Source organism: Sorghum bicolor, chromosome 8, assembly GCF_000003195.3.
Source record: "Sorghum bicolor cultivar BTx623 chromosome 8, Sorghum_bicolor_NCBIv3, whole genome shotgun sequence".
Classification (NCBI taxonomy): Eukaryota; Viridiplantae; Streptophyta; class Magnoliopsida; order Poales; family Poaceae; genus Sorghum; species Sorghum bicolor.
The window spans coordinates 32,419,817-32,443,609 of record NC_012877.2 but is presented as its reverse complement, the minus strand read 5'-3'; the positions used below and the strand labels follow the sequence as shown (position 1 = coordinate 32,443,609).

General features: G+C 43.5%; 1 long non-coding RNA gene across 1 annotated transcript; it reads right to left on the bottom strand.

Annotated features, from left to right (window-relative positions):
- LOC110429900 lies at positions 20,938 to 23,518 on the bottom strand. Its single transcript, XR_002447091.1, has 4 exons — positions 23,442 to 23,518; positions 23,249 to 23,348; positions 23,052 to 23,162; positions 20,938 to 21,228 (listed from the first exon to the last, which is right to left on the bottom strand). It is a non-coding gene; the product is annotated as an uncharacterized LOC110429900 (long non-coding RNA).

The window sequence follows — 23,793 nt, the reverse complement described above, 5'->3', positions numbered from 1 at the left end:
GAGAGATTCATAGGATCATCGGGAGGTTCAAGAGAAAGAGCATAGTAGAAATGATTAGGCTCAAGGACGGGTTTAAAGATAGGTTCGAATGAGTCATCAAAAGTGGGTGTAGAAGGGGAGAAGATGAGATTGTCTTCTAAATGGCTTCGCTCTCCTTCTATTGCATCACCTTAAGATGCCTTCCTTGAGTCTTTCTAAATGTCCATCATAGGGATTAGATTTGAGATGCTTTCTAAGAGATCCTTTCTTAGGAAGGTTCAGACTGTATGCACTCAAAGGTCTCTTATGAAGCAGGAAGTTTAAGCTCATCCCAAAATGAATTTCAAAGGTAGAATTTCTTCTTCTCTTAGATTGTTTTGGAGCACTACAAGTTTGGGTTGGATAGCCGAATCATGGGATTGAAATGTTTGGAAATCGGCTATTGAAACTTCCTTTTCTCGTCTAGGAGATGATTCCTTCTCTATCTCTAGGATTTTTTTATGAAGACTAGTGCAAGAAGGATGTCCACGGATGAAGACATACCTTGCTTTACTAACAGATAAAGAAAGAAAAGCTCTACCAAAGGTTATATGATCAAGACCAATGTGAAAATATTGAGGAAAAACATGGTCTTGTAGGGCTAGGTCTAAACCAAAATTTATAGAAAGATTAAAAGATTCCCTAGGTGTAGCTAAAAGTTCATTGTCTTCTTGATTAAAAGATAGGACCTCGGCTATAGAAAAGGGTTGGTTTTGACCTATTGCAATCAACTCCGGACACAGATCATAATTAGGGGCAAAGAAAGGACTTGTTGACTCCCATGGTCTATGGCTGGTCTCCGAAGGTGCAAAAAATTCAATAACAGGTGTGGAGTTTAAGTTATCCATAAAGATGAAAAAATAAAAAGATACAAGAATAAAAGTATAAAAGTATAATATAAGATAATAGCAAGACTAAAAGTTATCTCAGCAAACCGTCTTTCTCCCCGGCAACGGCGCCAGAAATGCTTGTTGATATTTGGTAACGCCATTAGGAAATGATCCGCAAGCGCACGGATATCGGTGAGCACTTCACCCGGGAGGTTATCTAGAGTATCGTATTTATATTTTTACCACTGGGAGAAAGCGTGCATCTGACTAACCAAATCTATTGCTACTACCCTTTAGGCTACAAACAATGTGATTCGATGTATAGAGAAGACTACAACCGCACGCTCGTTCTAACCATGGTAAGGATGATCTACTGTTATATTGGGGAGGCTCACGATATCTAGACACCACAAAGGATGTTCGACCCGCACTTATAAACCCTATCGATCCTTCTAACGGGATGTGGGCTACAAAGGTAACTCGGAAATGTCATGTTCCTCGCTACTACCATGGTCCAGCTAGACAGGGGATATCTATGAGTACCCTAGCCCAAACACCACGTTTACGCTAGCAATGATTGCTCTAAACTCAACCGGAAGAGATTAAAGTAAACTCATAAACCAAAGAACAATAAGAACAAGAACTTACTAGAATTTAGAAGTCAAAATACTGAAGAATCCTAAGAGCAAGCCTCGGGTTAGGAGACTTGATCCCGCATGTACAACCTCAGAGTAGACACCGACAGGCGGGGCTTCCTACGATCTACACCTCCACTCTATCTCTCTCAATCTAGAAGAACTTAGAAGAACTAATTCTAATCTCATATTGGATGCTAAGCCCTAATTCTATATAGAGGAAAGGCTATCCTTCGAGGGCACCTCTCAACTCTATAATGATGTGTTCTCCTCTAGGGGCAAAGGGGCCTCGCTTATATAGCCTCCTCCTTTGTGCCTTTTTGGTTCAGCAGGCGATGTGGTACTAAATTTTCCACCATATCTCATTAAAATAAACATAGGCCTTAATGGACCAAAGTCTGATTTGGGCCCAATTAATCCCGCAGCTCTTTTATGTGGAGTCCTTCTTTTATTAATATCTCTTGATTCCGAACTCCAAATATAGGAAATAATATATGCATTTTGATCAGCTCGACGAGATCTTTGTAATGGTGTACTCGATTCTGTGATTGTTGCTTGTACCAGGGCGGGCCCCCAAGGGGAGAGGGCGGGCGCCCTACCCCCGGGCCGGTTAATATCTCTATGTAAACCCGACAGAAATAGACAAACACCAAAACTCGTAGAATTCTGTCAAATAAAACCCTAAGTCTAGGTGTTGGTTGCATTTGGATCCTTTTCTTTATTTATTTGATGATTATATTTGCTACTTAAGGACCGTCAACACCTAACAGGTGGGGCGCTCGCCCCTGCTGCTCATCTAATTAGGGATGACCTCGTGGATCCTGCCTCCAGCATCTTTGAGGTTGAATAAAAACCATAGATCAAGATTGTCGATGAAAGCTGGTCGGCAGTATACCTTGGGGTATACCCATGGTAGTAGATTGTTAGCAGACAGGTGCGCAAGCTACGAATTTGATGGTAACACAAGACACGGACAATGTTTTTATCCAGGTTCGGGCACCGTGAGGGCGTAATACCTACGTCCTGCATCTGGTTGGATTGATATGAGGTGTAATGAATTGATCTGTGGGGGGTCCCTTGCCCCTCCTTATATAGTTTGGGGTACAAGGTTACAAATCTAGAAACTAATCCTAGTCGGTTTCAATTGCCATAGATAGAACGATATCAATTTCTATTCTAACCAACTAGGATCTTGCTTGATCCCCACATCGTGCTTCCTTATGTAGAACTCCAAGTAGATGGATCAAGCTACGAATTGTCTTGTAGTGGGCCAAATCTCTTGGCCCAAGTCTAGCCGTAAGGGTATAATGGTTTATACCCCCACAGCTAGTTCCCGAGCACTATGTATTGTGAAGCGACACACCATCTTGAACTTCTTTGACTAGTAAGGCTTGACGTCTCCGACCAGCAGGGGAAGTCGACCACCATTGACAACGAAGAAACATGTTGTCCGAACAATGGATGGTGCTCTTGAGAAAAAAGATTTGTTTCCTCGTGAAGTATGTCCACTTTACTTTTTAAAGAAGTATAGGCCTTCAAAAAGCAAGCATATTCACCGTAAAGGTGAAGTGTGACCACTTAGTCCCCAAGCCTAGTAGTAGGTGACGTAGACACGTGGTACTAGGGTCTAAAAAGGAAAGTACATGTAGAAGTTCTGATATTGAGATGCATCGTCAGGTGCATCGTACCGATGTAGTCCTCGAGCTTGCTGGAAGGAAAAGTATGAGCCTTGTAGCAAGGTCTAAAAAATTATAATTGCCCATCAGTTGTATATGAGTCCAATTCATATGTAACTGAGAAGAGCAATCCCCAAGCTGTAGTCAGATAGTGATCAAAGCAAGCCTCAGGCACAGTGTAGAGACTAGTCAACAAGTCCTCAAGCGTGGTTAAAAATGTAAACGTGCTCGGTGGTCGGCACAGTCCTCGAGCATAGCATAAAGACTGGTCAACAAGTCCTCGGGTGTAGTTACGAGCAAGAACATGCTCGGTGGTCGGCACAGTCTTCAAGCATAGCATAGAGACTGGTCGACAAATCCCTGAGCGTGGTTGGGAACGTAAATGTGCTCGGTGGTTGGAGCAGTCCCCGAGCACAGCATAGAGAATGGTCGACAAGTCCCTGAGCATTGCTTGTTGACTGGGCAAAACTCCTAAATTTGCTTGATAATCATCATAACATCCAACCGATTAATTTTTAAGCATAACTTCTTCTAGACTTTTCTTAAAAAACAATTACCCTTCTTGGCTATGTGACGTTGCTCCGTCTTCCCAAGGCTACCAAATGTCAGACTGAAGCGTGGAAAGAAGAGCCCATTGAAACCAAGCCGCCTATTCACAAGAACCAAAGCATAAAGGTAGTCCAAATAATGAACGAAATGACCTGTGGACTTATCGCGACAATATTTGGAACTAAAATGATGATCTTGCCACAAAAATTGCACATTTCCGTAAAATACGGGAAGTGGAAAAGGTGGTTACTCCATAATAAATAGCCGAGAAAAGGTAGCATCATATTTTCACCAAGCAGTTGCCTTTGCTAGTCTTTCGTCTTACTCCTTCCCATGACCCATCTAGAAGCAAGATCTAGAGCTCGTCCGCTTCAACCAAATGGCCAAGAGTGACGCAAAGAAGAGATCAAGAATGATGACCAGGGAGTCGTGGAAATCCAAATCCACCACTAAATCCATCTTGGAGCTCGTTGACATGGGAGTTCCGCATAACTAGGAACTAGCAGGCTGGAGGGTGCCCTTTGGAGAAAGCTACCCTGATCCGAGACCTGGTGAGATCGTCATTTTTGAAGATTTCTTTAAGAGGGGTTTCAGGGTCCCATTTCCTCTTTTTCTCCAAGGTCTTCTGTATCATGAGATTGGGATTTGCAATTTGCATCCCAATTCCATCCTTCTCATTGCTACCTTTATTCATTTGTGTGAAGCTTTTGCGGGCATAGAACCACACTTTGATTTGTTCCGCTATCTGTTCTGTTTGAGGAAAAAGGGCACAATCGGTGGCTCAAGGATTGCAGGTGGAGTCTACCTCAACCTCCGAGACAGAATGAAGAACTTCTACCTCAGCTGCCCCTAGAACACTTCTCTGTTAGAGTGGTACAAGAAATGGTTCTACATCCATGAAGAACCGAACAACACCACATTATGTGATGTGGGATATGTGCCAGAGAAGAGGGCGAGCTGGACGGACCGACCAGAGTACTCCGGTCAGATTGAAGAGCTCATGGACTTGATTCAGTGGCCTCGTTTGGACGGGCCTAGTGTGGTCGGTAGCTTCATCTGTAGCTGAGTACAACCATGACAGAGGACGGTACACTCTAGGTATGAATATCAAGGGAACCTAGACTCTACCTGGATGAGGAAGGAGAGGATTGAAAAAGTAGAAGTCCGTCGCCAGATCAACAAGCTCTTCAATCTTTCCGATAGCAACTTTGTTGCGAGCGACGACTGTGAAAGTTCCTAATGTGGCTAGAGGGGGCAGTGAATAGCCTATTTAAAAATTCTATAAACTCACTAGAGCAAGAGGTTAGTAAATAACAAAGCAAAGCTTTTTGCTCTAGCTCTAAAGGTGTGTTTGCAAGCCACCTATCCAACAATTCTAGTTGATATAATCATTAGGCACTCAAGAGCTAAGTCACTACAAGCTACACTAGTGAACTATGCTACACAAGGCAAGACTAGCAACTAAACTAGTTACACTACTTTGTGGTAAGTAAATTGGGAAGAAGAGATATTTATACCGCCGTGTAGGGGATAAACCAATAACTAATATATGAACAATGAAGCACGGGGAGAATGCCAATCAAACACAATTGAGACACCGAATTTTCTCCTAAGGTTCATGTGCTTGCTGGCACGCTATGCCCCCATTGTGTCGACCAACAATTGGTGATTCGGCGGCTAAGAGGTGTAGCACGAATCTCGTCTGAACTAGGACACCGCAAGAACCTACCCACAAGTGAGTTAACTCAATGACATGAGCAATCCACAAGAGTTACCTTTCGGCTCTCCGCCGGGGAAGGTATAAGACCCCTCACAGTTACCGGGAGATGGCCACGAATAATCACCAACTTGTGCTAGTCCTCCTCCACTGCTCCAAGCCATCTAGGTGGTGGCAACCACCAAGAGTAACAAGAAAACCACAGCCAAATCAACCTCAAGTGCCACTAGATGCAATCACTCAAGCAAATGCACATGGAATCACTCCCAATCTCACAAAGATGAATAATCTATGAAGGAGATGAGTGGGTGGTGTTTGCTTAGGCTCACAAGTATGTCAAGTATGCGAGAATGCCAAGAAGGTGAGCCCCAAGCCAGCCTACAACTATTTATAAGCCCCTCAAACAAATAGAGCCGTTGGCTCTTTCACTGGGCTAAAATCAGAGTCACCAGATGCGCCGCAGGGAACCACCAGACGCTCAAGCTCCGCGTCCGGTGCCCTGAAAACTGCCACGTGTCCCTCTTTCCACTTTCGCGCGTCAATCTCTAACGGTCACCTGCAGAGCACCAGACGGTCAAGTTGGCACCGGATGCGTCCAGTGCACACCGGTAACGTGCGCAAAGAGGTCTGCAAATGCATGGGGTCACCAGACGCTGAGCACCGGACTCGCCGGTGTTCACCGGTCTCATACGTAGGGAGGTTCACAATTGGTTCGCACACCGGACGCGGAGCACCGGGCTCACTCCAGTGCGTCCGGTGCCCTGTCAGAAAACTACGCAGTCTAGCGCACCGACCCTCACAAGCATTGGACTCGCACATAGTAGATCTCCTACGTCTGGTGCAGGGCATCCGGTGCGCTTTGCACTCTCTGGTCAGACACCGACATAGCACCAAACGCGTCTGGTGCCTCTGTGCACTGCGTCCGGTGTGTATTTGTTAGCGAGAAACACTCCCGCGACTTCTCCAAACTTCCCACCGGCGCAATAGAAAATATGCATTTCATTTTCTCAAAAGCGCCAACACTACCAAGTGTATACCAACAAGTGCACGTGTATTAGCATTTTCACAATTATTTTCTTCGAAGGATTAGCTCACTAGGTTCTAAATGCATGCACATGAACAATGACACCTAGTGGCACTTGATAACCGCTTAGCCAAAGAATTCCCCTCTTTATAGTACGGCTATCTATCCTAAATGGGATCACACCCTCTATGGTGTCTTGATCAGCAAAATCAAAACCCTAAGCAATACCTTTGCCTTGATCTCCATAGATTTTTGTTTTTCTCTTTCTTCTTTCCTAAGTTGAGCACTTGATCATCTTGTGGTCATCACCATCATCACCATGATCATCACTTGCTCCATCACTTGGCATGTACCAACCTCATTAAGTCTACACACACTTAGTATAGAGGTTATTACTAGGGTTTCATCAATTATCCAAAACCAAACTAGGGCTTTCAATCTCCTCCTTTTTGGTAATTGATGACAACCCTTTTTACAAAGATTTTCAATAAAATTTTCTTAGATTCATGTTGCTTCACCTAGGATTTTACCATGTGCAAAGTTATGGACATGTTTCATAAGCCAAAATTGGTAGCAATTGCTCCCCCTACATTTGTGCTAAGAGTTTGGATTTTAAAGCTTGCACATATGCTTGAATAGGAAATATAGGAGTCAATTTTTACCAAATGATGCTAAAGTGTAAAGAATGGACCTTTGAAGCGTGATACCAATCAGAGTTGCCAATATACACCATCCTTAGCACTATTAGTAACTAGACATTCACAAAACTAGAACACCCTATGAGATCAACATTATAAACAAGGTTCTAGTATGACTTGTGAAATAACTAAAAGTCTAGTTACACTACCTATGCATGCTAGTTCTTCATTTCAATAATCAAGCCTAAAACTAGCATACACCACACAAGCAAGGTGTCAGAGAGAAAGCTTCTAAAGCTAAAGCTAATGCAAATGCAAGCAAACATATGTGATGCATATTCAAATGCAACATACAAGTTTATGAGCTTGCTCCCCCTACTTGTGTGCTTCAAAATTTTAATTGATTCCCTTCTTTTATCATGTTACTCCCCTATCTTTATACTTCATTTGTAATTTCTCTCCCCCTTAAGCAAATCTTTGGGAAAATCTCTCCCCCTTTGTCATCAATGACCACAAAAGGTGAGCTCAAATTTTAGATAGGTTAGTTTGAAACCATGTGAAGTGAGATTAGTTGCCCAAATTGGTCCAATCTAGATTACTTGCCTAAGATATTTAACTCAGTTTGATCCAAGGACAAGCTTTTTCACACCTCCAAATAAGGGTTATCTTGTACCATGTTGAGTTAAACATTTATAGCTCATATTCTAAATCAAACACTAGGATTGCAAGCCCCAAAACATGTCATATGCTACCACTAGATCAAGTCAACCATAGAAGCAATAGTGGTACCACACAAGCATCAAATTCATTAGTTTTCATGAATGAGCCTAAGACATGTAAGGAACTAGATGCACTAAACAAGTCCTTAGCATAGGATGGATGACATGTCAAACAATTTTACCTTGCTTTGCTTGAAGGAGAGGCATGTCATATAGTGGGGGTGCATCAACACATATTTGAGAAGTCAAGTATGTTCAATTCATTCCTTAGCTTGCAAAACCTCTTCACATCAAGTGGCTTGGTGAATATATCGGCAAGTTAATCATCGGTGCCTATACTCTCAATGCAAATGTCCCCTTTTTGTTGGTGATCTCTTATGAATTGATGGCGGACATCTATGTGCTTTGTTCTTGAGTGTTGAACGGAATTGTTGGTGAGCTTCATGGCACTTTCATTATCACATAGCAATGGTACTTGCTTGAAGTTGATTCCAAAGTCCTTCAATGTTGCCTTCATCCATAGGATTTGTGCACAACAACTACCGGCCGCAATGTACTCCGCTTCGGTGGTTGATAGTGCAACACTATTTTGTTTCTTGGATGACCATGAGACAAGTGATCTTTGTAACACTCCTAGTGTTAGCTTGCATGTTAACCATGAGCATTGCATCAACATAAGCATCATCATGACCGCTCATGAGCATCATACCATGATCACATGTCATTTGCTACATACACTATGTGATTGAATTGCTATGTGACTTGCTATGAGTGATAGTAATGGGTGACTAATGCATATAAGTGTACATTGTTTTCCAAAATACTTTAATAATGCTTATAATAACATTTTGAACAAAGTTTATATTGGAGGTTTTGTCCAAAAATACCCCTAAGTCATGGTTAACCTTAGGTTGACCTAATTAACCCCCTAAACATCTTTTTAAAGATGTTTTGTGAAACTGGTGTTAGAGACCTTGCATGTAAATGACACCTAAAACAATGTTGTAGTAAATTTCATAAGCTACAAAAGTTATGTTGATGACTTTTTATGAAAATGCTTGGAGCACATTCAAAATTAGCTCACAAGGCAAAAATCAGGGCTGTTTCCACACTTAGCCAAATTTGCCTAAGTCAGAGTCGACACAGTTTCGAGGTAGGGTACTTGGGAGCTTTGTAGATTGAAATCCAAGACGAACCAGACTTCAATCCTTTAAGCAAACTTATAAAACTCGTGTAGCTCTATCCATTGGATCAAATCTGAGCCAAAACCGCTGAGTAAGTCTCGAGTAAAACATCGACGAAGTTGGAGTTTCAGTCACTGCCGCCGGCGACTGAATCACCGATTCAGTTTTGGACAGACGCCGTCCGCCGCCGCGTGTCCGGCCAGGTGTCGACCGTACGCCGTCGACGGTCCCACCTGTCAGCTTGGACGACGCCCTCAAGTCGCCACGGGGCCACCCCGTGCCTCAGACGCGATATCCACTCCACCAGAGCCTCCCATTTCGCCCGCCTTCGTCCTCGGCGAGCTCCGCCGTGCTTCGGCGAGCTTTCCCGGCCGTTCCACCATGTCTCCGGCCAAGCTAGCCCGCCCAGAGCTCCACCTCGACGTCCTCTACCTCGACGTCCACCTCTTTCCCTTAGCCGAGCACTGGTGAGGCCGCATTGACAGCTCTGTCGCGAGCTCCACCTCGCCGGACTTCGCAGAGATCACCGGCGACGTGGCCAGACCTCTCTGGTTCACCTCTGGCCGTGATTCTTCTTCCTGTAGCTTCGCCTTCCTTCACTCTTGCTCGTCCGCAACCTCTACCGCGTCGCCATTGCCTAGGTTCGCCGGCGTAACGCCGCGCAGTACCGCCGCTCCGCCATTCGCGACGGCGAGCACCTTAGAGACCAGTAGAGCGTGAGTAAAGTAGGTCAATGAGTTCGATTGAGGAGAGGAACACGTAGATGCCCTTGGTTTCCCCGGAGACCTCGCCATCGTCGAGTTCCGCCGGCGACGAGCTCTCCCCTGTCTCTGTGTCACTGTCGAGCGGGTCCCGCTGACCAGTGGGTCCCCCTGTCAGCCTCTCTCTCACACCTTTGGTTCACTGTGTAGCAGATCCTGTGATGTTTTTGAAAAATTCATAACTCGAGTTATACTGATACAAATGGAGGGATTCTAATTTTTCTAGGTTCTTGTGTTAATCTAGTGTTCATTAAAAATATAAAACGTGCCATGTTTCTACAGAAATAAATAGATATGATTTAATCTTGATTAAATAGGAGGTAATTATATCTTGAGATCTGTGAGCCTGATGGCCATGCAAAATTAGGATGTTGTTACTCATGACATGAATAGGCTCTGATAAATTTATCATGATTTTTGGAGGTCTGATTGTGAAGTTATAAATATTTCTTGTTTAAATACGAGTTTCTTGTGGTATTTTTAGTAAATAAATTATAACTATTTTTATGGTGAAACTTGCTGAGTGATGTGATCCTGAGTAAACACAGTTAAGAAAAATCTGAAATATGTTGTTTGACACTTTTGGATAGGGTTTCACATTTATGCCTTTCATGCTATTGCTAGCTTGTTATTTTTGTATCTCACAATCTGCATATGCAAGTGCCCTGAAATTTTTACAGTAAACTAGTGGTAGTCAAAATAGCTTGCTGTAATGTTCTTAGAATTTTTGGAGCACTTGTGATATATGCTCATTAAATCATCTTAATAATTAAATAAATAGAAAAGGTAATGATAGAAATGAGTTTAACCCTTACCATGATGTTTTCTGGTGTTTCTTAGACATGTTCTATCTACTGATGCATTTGGTTTGAACCAATATTACATTCTTAGTATGTGTTAAAATATTATTTTGCTAATTATGTCTTTCCTAGAGCACTTCTGTGTAGCTGATAGAAATTGTTTAAGAACTACTTGAAGATAAGGTTTTCTGGAAAACTTGTCTATAACAAACTTGTAGCTAACTTGCTTATCTACTTTGTGACCAAATTTCATGACATTTGGCTGAGTACTTTAAAAGTTATGAATATTACAAGTAGCTGCTGCGAAGTACTTGCTCTCTGGTTTTTCAGGACAGCCAGCATACTTTGCCTGTTTCAACTTATTTTCGTTAGGAATCTTTCTGGGATGTCTAAAAGTGAACTGTAGACAATTTGTTAAGCTTTCCAGAAAGTATCTACTTGCTTAGTTTGGAGAACTGGCGCCTAAGTTATAGCTAAAACATGTGACTATTAGATCTGCATATAACACCAGTTGCTATCTAGGGGTAGCTAAAGTTGATTGACTTGTCTAGTTAGCCTCTCTACCAGAGAAGTATGCACTTACTTGTTAAATCTGTGACTCACTTAATTAAGGAGCTTGTACTCGTGTTTGTACCTTGCTATGTGTTCCTTGGCTCAGCATCATGACATATTGCATCTTATGTGCATTCCCTATGTTTATCACCTTGTCATGCATACATAGGTGTACCCAAAGGAGTGACGGTCTTGGAGTACGAACTGCCCGAGCCGGAGGAACAGCAAGGGGAGCCACCTCAAGGAGCTGAGGAGGAGGAGGATCTGCCAGAGTGCCCTGACCATCGTCCCTCTACTTACGTTGAAGGCAAGCCCCGAAGCATTATAAGCCTCCTACTATTTTTGTTATCATGTCCAGCTATCAATTGGGTTATGTATTGTTGCATTAAGTGTTAGGCATTGATATGACACCCTTGCTACATAATGACTACCTTGTCCACCTTATACCTTGCCTAAGTAGGTCCAGGATCGAAATGATGCTTAGCCATGCTTAGCTCGGTAGAAGCCGGGTGTTTTCCTGTCACCAGCGAGAGATAGGTGGATACTGATTCACGGTTGGCTATATTGCTATCATGGGAATAACCATGTGCTAATAATGAACTTGAGACCGGGCGGGATGACGATAGTGTAGCAACAAGGCAAGGAGGTCTTGGGTGTGAATCTATCCCCGTCCGTGTCGGTTAAGGACCGACTCGCTGTACGTCCTCGTGTCATGTTGAACGCATGCCTAACACTTAGCTGGCCGGATAAGTCGTTCCGACCACGAAGCCTACGAGTGCATCTCCGGCCGGATACCCCGTTCGGTTTAAGTGCGCACCCTGGTTGGTAGCAAGGATGTGCGGGGAGTCAATGGCGTAAGACCGAGGTGTCAGGTTAGAGTCCTGACCCTGGCAGATTGGCGGTCCCTTGGGGTGCGACGCTGTACGGACCCGAGAATTGGTCCGGAGTTGTGCTAAAGGTGATCCGAGCTGCCCTCATGAAGTACGCTTGGGTGAGTGCTAGGAATACCCCTCCAGCTGGATAGGAATCAATTCGAATCGCCGTCTCTCCCGGATAGTGAGAACTTGACTCGAGCAGCGGCAGCATAGAACTCACTAAATGAACTTAATGGTTATGATGAGAATGTTGATAGCTATGTGATAATCTAGATATGGTTATTATTGTGATGCTTAAATACTCAAGTGTATGCTTAGAACAGGTGCTAATCTAGTGGATAGTTGTTAAGTAATGAACCTGCTGCTGAAATGTTATAAATGGGTTACTTACAACTAAAGCTTTTTATGCAAAAATGTGAGTCAAACCAGTCCACAAATATCAGCCTTGCATACTCCTTGGTGTCACTTTATTTCTAGTTTATGACGGGTAAGTCTAGCTGAGTACATTCTCGTACTTAGGGTTTTATTTACCCTTGTTGCAGATGATGTCGTTTATCACGGCTACTGTGCTAACTGTCATCATCCGGCTGCGGACGATGAGTAGATCATGGGCATGATCACTTCCTTTATCTTCAGTTGTGCTTTTGTTGGGTTGACTATGGAGCTGGCATGTAATTAAACTAGGTGTGTGATGTTCAAAACTACTTTGCTTCCACTACTGAACTGGTTTGTAATAACTTTGTTTCAAACTCCGATGTGTTGTAAAACTATGTTCTATGATGAATGTATGTAATCTGTGATGGTGATGCTTGATCATGTACGATCTTGGTTGTATGTTGGTTGAATCGTGGTCTTCTGAGATTTCGTCGGACTACTGGGTTTATATGGGTTCAAGTCCATTGTCTTGACTGCTTTGTGGTCGCTAATTCACTTGAATTCTTATAAATTGGTCGGTTCTGTTACAATCTTCTCAATAGTTGACATGTGCCTGATGTGCTTCTTCTCTCAACTTTGCATCCTGCATAGTCCGAGTCGGAATATCCAACAAGTTCAAACTTTGCACCTTTGGGATACCATAAACCAACATTTTGTGTATGCTTCAAGTACCTCAATATTCTCTTTGTTGCTTTCAAATGGCTTTCTCTTGGTGAGGCTTGGAATCTTGCACATATGCATACACTAAACATGACATCCAGTCTTGATGCGGTCACATAGAGTAGGCTTCCAATCATAGACTTATACAACTTTTGATCTACCATATTTCCACTTGTATCACTATCTAGGCTTCCATTTGTTCCCCTTGGAGTACTAATTGATTTTGCATCATCCATACCAAACTTCTTGAGCATGTCTTTTATGTACTTGCGTTGACTCACAAATGTGCCATTCTTCAATTGCTTGATTTGAAGACCAAGGAAGTAACTAAGCTCTCCAATCATTGACATCTCAAATTCATTAGCCATCATGTTTCCAAACTCCTCACAAAATTTTTGGTTGGTTGATCCAAATATGATATCATCTACATATATTTGTAACACAAACAAGTCCTTGCCAATCTTCTTGGTGAAGAGAGTGGTGTCAACCTTGCCCATCTTGAAACCTTTAGAGAGTAAGAAATCTCTCAATCTGTCATACCATGCTCTAAGTGCTTGCTTCAAACCATAAAATGCCTTTCTTAGCTTTTAAACATGGTTGGGTTTCTTGTCATCTTCAAAACCGGGTGGTTTCTCAACATATACTTCTTCATTGATATAGCCATTGATAAATGCACTTTTCACATCCATTTGATGTAACTTGATGTTATGAACACAAGCATAGGCCAACAAGATCCTAATTGCTTCCAATCTTGCAACCGGGGCATATGTTTCACCAAAGTCAAGACCTTTAACTTGAGTATAGCCTTGTGCTACCAATCTTGCTTTGTTCCTTACAACTATCCCGTCTTGATCTTGCTTGTTGCGAAAGACCCATCTAGTACCAATGACATTGTGATCACTAGGCCTATCAACTAATTCCCATACTTGATTTCTCTTGAAATTGTTAAGCTCTTCATGCATAGCATTAACCCAATCAACATCTCTCAATTCTTCATCAATCTTCTTTGGCTCAATGTCAGACACAAAGGAGAAATGCTCACAAAATGATGCTAGTCTTGATCTAGTTTGCACTCCTCTTTGAATGTCACCAATGATATGATCTAATGGATGATCTCTTGCAATATTTGTTTGTTGGAGTATTTGCACTTGATTGCTTGCACTTGGTTGATCATGAGATGATGTACTAGTTTATTGATCTTGCACTTGTATACCACTTGTACTAGCTTGATTTTCATCATGAGAACCATTAGCTTGAACATTAAAGGCAGGAAGCACTTGATCTTTGTCATCTTCAACATCAATCACCTCTCTAGGCCTTAAATCACCAATGTACATGTTCTTCATTGCATCGGCCAATTGAGTGCCTCTCACATCATCTAGATTCTCATCTTCCTCTTGAGAGCCATTTGTTTCATCAAACTCAACATCATGCACCTCTTCAAGAGCACCACTTGCCAAATTCCAAACTCTATAAGCTTTCCTAGTAGTGGAGTAACCAAGCAAGAAACCTTCATCACATTTCTTTTGAAATTTGCTCAATCTAGTGCCTTTCTTCAATATGTAGCATTTGCAACCAAAAACCTGAAAATATGCAATGTTGGGCTTTCTTCCATTCAAGAGCTTATACGGAGTCTTTTCCATCATTGGGTGATAATAGAGTCGGTTGCTATAGTAGCAAGCCGTGTTGATTGCTTCAGCCTAAAAAGAACGACTCACATTGTACTCACTCAGCATTGATTTTGACATGTCAATCAAGGTTCTATTCTTCCTCTCAACAAGACCATTTGATTGTGGAGTATACTTGGCCGAGAATTGATGCCTAATACCAAATTCATCACAAAGCTCATCAACTTTTGTGTTCTTAAATTCACTTCCATTGTCAGTTCTCACTTTCTTGATGGTTGTTTTAAACTCATTGTGTATTCTCTTGACAAATGTTTTGAAGGTTGCAAAAGCATCACTCTTGTCACTAAGAAAGAATACCCATGTATATCTTGTGAAGTCATCCACTATCACAAATCCATATTTATTTCCACCAATGCTTGTGTATGTGGTTTGTCCAAATAGATCCATGTGCAACAACTCAAATGCCTTGCATGTACTCATGATGCTCTTTTTTGGATGAGTGTTGCCAACTTGCTTTCTGGCTTGACATGCACTACAAAACTTATCTTTCTCAAACGTGACATCTTTCAAGCCTCTAACAAGATCATGTTTGACTAACTTGTTCAATTGTTTCATTCCAACATGACCAAGCCTTCTATGCCATAACCAACCCATGCTAGATTTAGTGAGCAAACATGTTGACAATTGAGCTTCACTAGCATTGAAATCAACCATGTATAGATTCTCATATCTAAAGCCTTTGAATATCAAGTTAGAGTCATCTACACTTATGATCTCTACATCATCAACTCCAAATATGCATTTGAAACCAAGATCACAAAGTTAAGCTACGGATAGCAAATTGAAGTTCAACCTCTCTACTAGCAGCACATTGGAAATGCTCAAGTCATTGGATATAGCAATTTTACCGAGCCCATTGACCTTGCCTTTGCCATTGTCACCAAATGTGATACTATCAACACCATTATCATCATTTGGATTGATTGAATTGAACATCCTTGAATCACCGGTCATGCGTTGTGTGCACCCACTATCAAGCACCCAATGCCTTCCTCCGGCTTTATAGATTACCTACAAAACAAATTAATGTTTCATAGGTACCCATACGTGTTTGGGTCCTTGGAGGTTAGTGACTAAGCTTTTTGGTACCCAAATGACCTTCTTCTTTGGACCCACAATTGGTGTACCAACAAACTTAGCATGCACACCCTTCTCACCCTTGGTAAGCACATAACAAGAATCAAATGGAATGTAAGATACATTAGCATTTTTATTGTTCATTTTATTGTAGTTAAGCTCTTGGTGCCCAACTTGCTTGCATCTATTGCAATACCGACCATTTCTCTTCACAAAGCTAGGCTTGTGAGTTACAAAGGTCGCCTTGCCTTTCTTGGGGGTATAGTCTAATCCATCTTTCTTGAGAGAAAACCTTTGGCTACACAAGCACTTTAGCAAGCGGGCCTCACCACCATAGGCCTTGCCTAGGGCGTGACTGAGCTCATCCACCTTTCTTTTGAGAGTCTCATTCTCGACCTTTAGTGAAGGATCACAAGTGACACCATCACTAGAAGTAGAGGTAGAGTTAGTGGTGGTAGATGATGACCTACAAGAAGAGTTAGTGGAAACAACAATAGGTGGGTTGTGTGATTCCTTAATTAAGTCACATGTTGTGCCCACATCACATGATACAACAACCTTTTCCTTGTTCTCTTCTAATAACAAGGAGTGAGCTTTTTCAAGCTTGGTGTGAGCCTTGCCAAGCTTCTCATGGGCATCCACTAGCCTCTCATGAGTAGCATTGAGCTCATCAAAGGATTGCTCAAGAGCTTTTAACTTCTTGGCCAATTCTTTGCACTTCTTGTTTTTAGATTGAATAAGTGAATCGGCTTGCTCTAACATGTCCATGAGTTGTTCATTAGTGAATTCATTTTCATCATCACTATCACTATCATGTTCATGTTCATGTACATGTTCACTTTCACTTTCATCATATTGTACCTTGTGGTCCTTGGCCATGAAGCATGAAGGAGTGTCGAAGAGTGAAGGCTTGTTGTTGATAGCAATACTAGCAAGCGCCTTCTTCTTGGATGCCTTGTCATCATCACTTGAATCATCATCCGAAGAAGCATCACTGTCCCATGTCACAACATAGGATCCAACCTTCTTCTTCTTCTTGAAGACCATCTTCTTTTCTTTGTTTTCTTTCTTCTCCTTCTTGTTCTTCTTGTCATGCTCATCATTGTCACTATTGTAAGGACAATCCACGACAATATGATCGGGGCTCTTACACTTGTAGCATAGCCTCATATGCTCCTTGTTCTTGAAGTGATCTCTTCTCTTTCTTGTGTGATAGCCCTTCTTCTTCATCATCTTGCCAAACTTGTGGACGAAGAGTGCTAGTGCTTCATCATCACTATCATCATTGGAGCACTCCTCATCACTTGATTCTTCCTTCTTTCCCTTGCCCTTGTTCTTGCTCTTGGATGAAGAGCTAGCTTTGAATGCTACACTCTTCTTCTTCTTATCATCATCATCCTTCTTTATGACCTCATCATCATCATTGTCATTGTATTGATCCTCGATCATGACATCTCCAAGTACCTCCTCATTGGGAGATACACCCGTCAATCCTCCTCTAAAGATGATTGTTCTCAATGTCTTGAACCTCTTGGGCAAGCACACATCAAGAACTTGTGAATGAAGTCCTCACCCTTTACATTCCCACCAAGGCCCTTGAGATCATTGATGATGACATGGAGCCTATAGAACATCTCCGAGATTGACTCATCATCCTTCATCTTGAAGTTGGATAGCTTGTCCTTGAGCATGTATAACTTGTCACTTTTTACTCTTGTAGTGCCCTCATAGGTTTCTTCTAGTCTTGTCCACACTTCACTTGCCTTCTCGAGATCTTTGACTTGTTCAAACACTGTTTAATCAATGCCATTGTATATTGTGTTGAGAGCCATAGTATTGCATTGCTTGTTTGCTCTTCCATTGTCAGTGGGGTTGGCGGGATCAAGAATTGCAAAGTCATTCTCTATCACTTCCCACACTCTATCATTTATTGATCCAAGGTACATTTTCATTTTTCTCTTCCAATAGTCAAATGAACTTGTGCCATCAAAGAACGGTGGTTTGCCCCCAACATGGTTGAACACTATTTGAGCCATAATTTGAGGACCGAGGTTATTAAGCCTTCACAAATGGTGACCATGGCTCCGATACCACTTGAAAGGTCCTAATGTGGCTAGAGGGGGGGGGTGAATAGCCTATTTAAAAATTCTACAAACTCACTAGAGTAAGAGGTTAGTAAATAACAAAGCGAAGCTTTTTGCTCTAGCTCTAAAGGTGTGTTTGCAAGCCACCTATCCAACAATTCTAGTTAATATAATCACTAGGCACTCAAGAGCTAAGTCACTACAAGCTACACTAGTGAACTATGCTACACAAGGCAAGACTAGCAACTAAACTAGTTACACTACTTTGTCGTAAGTAAATTGGGAAGAAGAGATATTTATACCGCCGTGTAGGGGACAAACCAATCACCAAACAATGAAGCACGGGGAGAATGCCAATCAAACACAATTGAGACACCGATTTTTCTCCCAAGGTTGACGTGCTTGCTGGCACGCTATGTCCCCGATGTGTCGACCAACACTTGGTGATTCGGCGGCTAAGAGGTGTAGCACGAATCTTGTCCTCACTAGGACACCGCAAGAACCTACCCACAAGTGAGGTAACTTAATGACATGAGCAATCCACTAGAGTTACCTTTCGGCTCTCCGCCGGGGAAGGTACATGACCCCTCACAATCACCGAGAGATGGCCATGAACAATCACCAACTTGTGTCAGTCCTCCTCCACTACTCCAAGCCATCTAGGTGGTGGCAACCACCAAGAGTAACAAGAAAACCGTAGCCAAATCGACCTCAAGTGCCACTAGATGCAATCACTCAAGCAAATGCACTTGGAATCACTCCCAATCTCACAAAGATGAATAATCTATGAAGGAGATGAGTGGGAGGTGTTTGCTTAGGCTCACAAGTATATCAAGTATGCTAGAATGCAAAGAAGGTGAGCCCCAAGCCGGCCAATGTCGCACCCGGTTTTCCAAAGAAGACCAAGCGCTAACTATATGTGTGCCTAGGATGTCCACACAACACATATAGTGACAAATATGGAGAATATAAAGAACAATACTTTATTATATATCGGAACATAGTTACAACAAAGGATTACATCTATTACAAAGCATAGCGGAAACTAATCCTAATCTTCACTTTGGGTCTCCATTTTCCACCGGGACGGTTGACTGGGGGTACACTCGCCTAGTACTCCTGGAACATCTCAGGGAACTCTGCCTTTGTATCACCATCTGGTATCCATTCAGGATTTTTGATTGTTGAATGTAAAGCAAGTGTGAGCGCACCATACTCAACAAGTATAACATGAGGGGATGCAAGGCTCAAAAGGCTTGACGTGGTTTGACTGCGATAAGCATTTTTAGTTGGTAATATTTTATTATTAAACCTATGTTGCTAGGTTATGCTTAAGCTGCCAACGTAAGAAGTATAGGGTGTGTTTGGTTACCTGGCTTCTTTCTAGCCTGGCTAGGAAATAAGCCAGGCTAACCTAAGCTTGACTCTAGCAAGCCAATATGAGTTGTTTGGTTGTCTACACTATCTAAACCTGGTTAGCATCTAGTTGTGTTTGGTTGGTTGGTTTGGCTGGGGTAGAGTCACCTCCTCTTTACACGGGTAACTTCACCATCTTTTGCGGCAATTCATCGAGCACACGATGAGCGTCACTCCGGTGTGAACTAGAGCATGGGACGAGCCTTGTCCTGGTCGAGGGAGAGGGAGGGGAGGGGAGGGGAGTGGGGGCTCGTCGGCGAGCTGCTAGGAGGAGGTGGGGGCTCACCGTCTTCATCTTGTACCTCGAGAGAGGTGGAGGTGGCGACACGACGGAGGCCAGCAGCGCGCTGAAGCAGCTCCGCCGCGACCGGACCTCCGCTGCTCCCGGCCAGCAGTGCGCTCCGGCGAGCCGCGACGCCGACGAGCTGGATCCCCTCGCCCTCGCGCGCTGGATCCCGACCCGCTCCGCCGCTAGACTCGCGCGCTCCGGCGAGCGCGACGCCACCAGGCTCGCGCGCTCCGGCAAGCCGCGACGTCGCCCGGCTCGCACGCTCCGGCGAGCCGCGACGCGGATCCCGACTCGCTCCGCCGCCAAGCTCGCGAGCTCCAGCGAATCTCGGCCTTCCGCTCCACCCCGCCCACCTCCCATCCTCGGCCATCTCGGGGGCGGCGGGGCGGGCCCAACGGGAGCGGGAGCGGCGGGGGCTCGTCGGCGCTGGAGAGAAGGATGTAGAGCGGGGGCTCATCGGCGCTGGAGAGCGGGAGCGGCGGGGGCCCGGCGTTGCTAGGCGAAGGAACAAGACGCGAGCGGTGACGAGAGCTCAGTTCGGGGCTTAACCAAGCCTGGCCCCCAAAGAACGATCAGCCCATCCGTTTTTTCATAGCCTGGCTAAGGGGTGGTCGGTGGCTTCCTGGAGCCTGGCTTAAGCCTCTAAACAGACAACCAAACAGCATGAAGGTGGCTTACTGAAGCCTGGCTAGGACTTAGCCAGCCAACCAAACAGACCCATAATAATTATCATCAAGTTTTGTCATCAACCCAAACCATCCATAGAACCATCTATCTCGAAAAGGATCCAGGCCTCTCGTGTCCATGAGCACGGTTGATATATCAGTTTTAAAACACTCTACAGAGCTTATACACTTTCACCATGAGTCGTGTTACCCATATGCCTGAGGTGATCAGCCTCTTGACCCACTTCCAAGGTAAGTCGGTAGGGTTCACTATGAAGCCTTTCGAAAGTCCCCCTAACAAGTTAGTAGCCGCGAGGTTTCAGTGGCAAGTGTGCATAGGTGTCCTCCTCCGAGAGGCACATGTGGTCGCGGCACTATACACACCAAGTTAGGAAAACAACTATACACCACGAGGCACCCGCCTCTTGCGCCTTTCGGTAACCACTAACAAGTTAGAGAAGTTCATTTTACTGAGCTAAAGCTAGAGCCATGTAGCTCTCATGGCTGTACGATAAATCCTGGGTGGCCGCTTTAAGATTCAGTCCTTACGGAGGACAGACTAGAGCACCCAAATGGCCCAATGCTCTAGACCCCTTTTATCCATGTTGCTAAAAAGCATAATTTTATCATTGATTATATAACCCATTAGTCAAGATTAATATTATATAGTTTTGTGATTGCAGACTAAGCAAAACTACCCATATGCATAATCCAAGGTAACAAGGGATTCAGGATAACAAAGGTTCTAGGTAAAATCCTTAGGGGTTTATCATATTAGACACATGCACATGAAGAGGTGATTAAATAGTTATTAGGTAACAAGGGAACTCTTGTTACACTTGCCTTCCAAATTCTTGCTATCCAACTTCTTGATCATCCTTGTAGAGCTCCTCTTCTAACGCTAGCAATCAACCGGCACAAGCATCACAAGAGAACCTAAAAACAATACATTAAGCATTACAAAATAGAATAAAAGTTTTAAACATGTAGAAGTTGATCGTTGAGCGCAAAAACAACGAACATAAAAGCCATGATTAAAAGAGTTGCAAGATAGAGACTAGAAGGTTTCGAGAAATGATAGGTCGAATGGAATAAACATGATGGATATGGGCTGAATTAGAAGATTTACACAAGATAAGGATGTATAGATGAGAGGTAAATGATTAGAGGGGTGTATACAAGATGGATAGGATATTAGGAAGAATGAAGTAAACATAGAAAGATATGCAAGTTTGATGAGAGAAAACATACACATGGTAGTGAGATGGTATAGTAAGATACTATCAAGAAAATATATATTTCTAGTCATAGAACATGAGGACTCAAAAACAATGGTGGCGGTTGGCAAAGATTGAATTTGCCAACAACGATGAGATGATGGTTGCATAGCAAAAAGTGAGGATCAACCTATAGCTTAGGTTTGGCAACATACTTTAGGATATAATGATGACCATTTGGATTAGTAAAGAGGACATTTCGGAACATATTTCGACCAATGGCTGCAGCAGGGTGAATGCTTCATTAAAGGGGAACACGGTGAGACACCAGTGCACGCAGGTTGTGCACGACAGCGGACAGCAGGCTTATGGTCACTGATAGCATACTCTTGTCAGCACATATCAGCAATCTATGTTGTAGGGTCTCTATGGACCGCATGAGTTATGTTCTAGCAAAAGGAAATGGTGGTTTGGCCATCTATGAGTCTGGAAACGCAAACATAGGATGGGGGGCATGACTGATTTCGGACAGCAGGAGTAGCAGTTGCCATGGCCTCGATATCTCAGCCACTGTGGCACTTATGGACAAGCCAACTTACAGAGGTATGTGTGTGTTCATGATACATAAGTGGGTAAAAAGGATTTGACAAATGGAGTAACGGATTTTTGGGAATGCACTCGCCAATCGGCTGCAGCGCGACTGCAGAGCAGCAGGGAGAGCAAGCACTAAAAGAATGATATATGGTTCGTCTTTCATCCTATGGCCACAAAACTTCTCAGAGACGTGTGCAAGGATATGAGACACATTTTGGTTGAAGGAGATGGTCACTGGAGTGACGGAACAATGGGAACGCACATACCAATTAGCAGGAACTCTTGCTGCGGGGCTGCTGGGACAGCAAGCACAAGATAGAAATATATATCTTTTATCTTGAATTCTATGGCAACGAAATTTCATACAGGCATGTGAAAAGATACGAAACATGTTGTGGTTGAAGGACACAGTCACTGGAGCAATAGAACAAAGGAAATGTGTGTGCCAACCAGCAGCAGTGCGTCTGCGAGGTTCTCGTGGCAGCAAGCATAGAAACAATTGCAACTCTTTCGCATTGGACTCCATATTCATGGAACTTTATGAGGGCATGTGCAGGTATATGATGGATATTCTAGCCAAAGGATTCATCAAATAACTCAAAGGATGGATGGGGAACAACAACGAAATTTGATGTTGCACATCATCTAGGACAGCAGAACAGTGGATACAAAAATGATGATATTTCTTTCACCTTTGATGGTTTGGCCATACAAATTTGCAGGAACAAGTGCTACTTTGAGAACTAAATCATGACCAAAGGGCTCAATGATAGAAGCATTAGAATACTAGAAATACGAATCCCAATAGGCAACGGTGCTGCTGCCCACGAGGTACATAGACATGATTATGTGGAAACTTTGCTAGAATTTGATCACACATAGACTACAGCACATGTTCTACAGCGGGTAACATATAAACACAATGGAGATCATGACAGGGGTCCTCACATTGGGGTTGGCAAAAGATGGAGACGAATTTAGCGGCAGTCTTCATCGATGACGGGGTGGTGATTGGGACTGCGATCAATAGAATAGTGTTCATCCCGCTTCAGAGTTAATCTATGCCACATGCGGGATCAAAAAGATGGATGAGAGGGGCTTGGACTGCAGAATGAAAAGGAAAGATGGGAAGGGAGTGTTCTCACCAAAGTGGTACAGCAGCTATGGCATTGGGCGCTGTTGCCCGGGAGTATCTTGCGCTCTTAACGCCGGACATCGGTTCAGATGGGGCTGCAATGATTCAACCTTGAGGATGTCCTCATGATGTGCAAAAGAGAATCGAGTGAGACATGGGAGAGGGCCAGTAAGGTTGAATCAAAGAAGAGTTCACGACATCACCTTGCTCTGCACAGAAGATGTAGTGGTGGCGGCTTTCTCTATCTGCGTGCTCAAGTTCTAGAATGACGAACGCAGCGGCACAAATGAATTGCAGCAGCAGGGCTCTCTGTTGTGATGTGATGGAGAAAGAGGAAATAGGGGGGCATCCATGGAGGAGGAAGGAGAGGAGGAGAGGTGGTGGCTGCTGTTTTTGTGGAGAAGGAAGAGAAGAGTATGGAGGATGAGAGGGCAGCCATTGGGAGGAAGGGGAGAACATGAGGAGCTTCTCCTCTGGTGCTTGCGTGAGGAGGTGAGGGGGTGAGTGGGAGGTTATATGCTGTGGGTTTGCTGCATGGGTGCATGCACTTGAAGA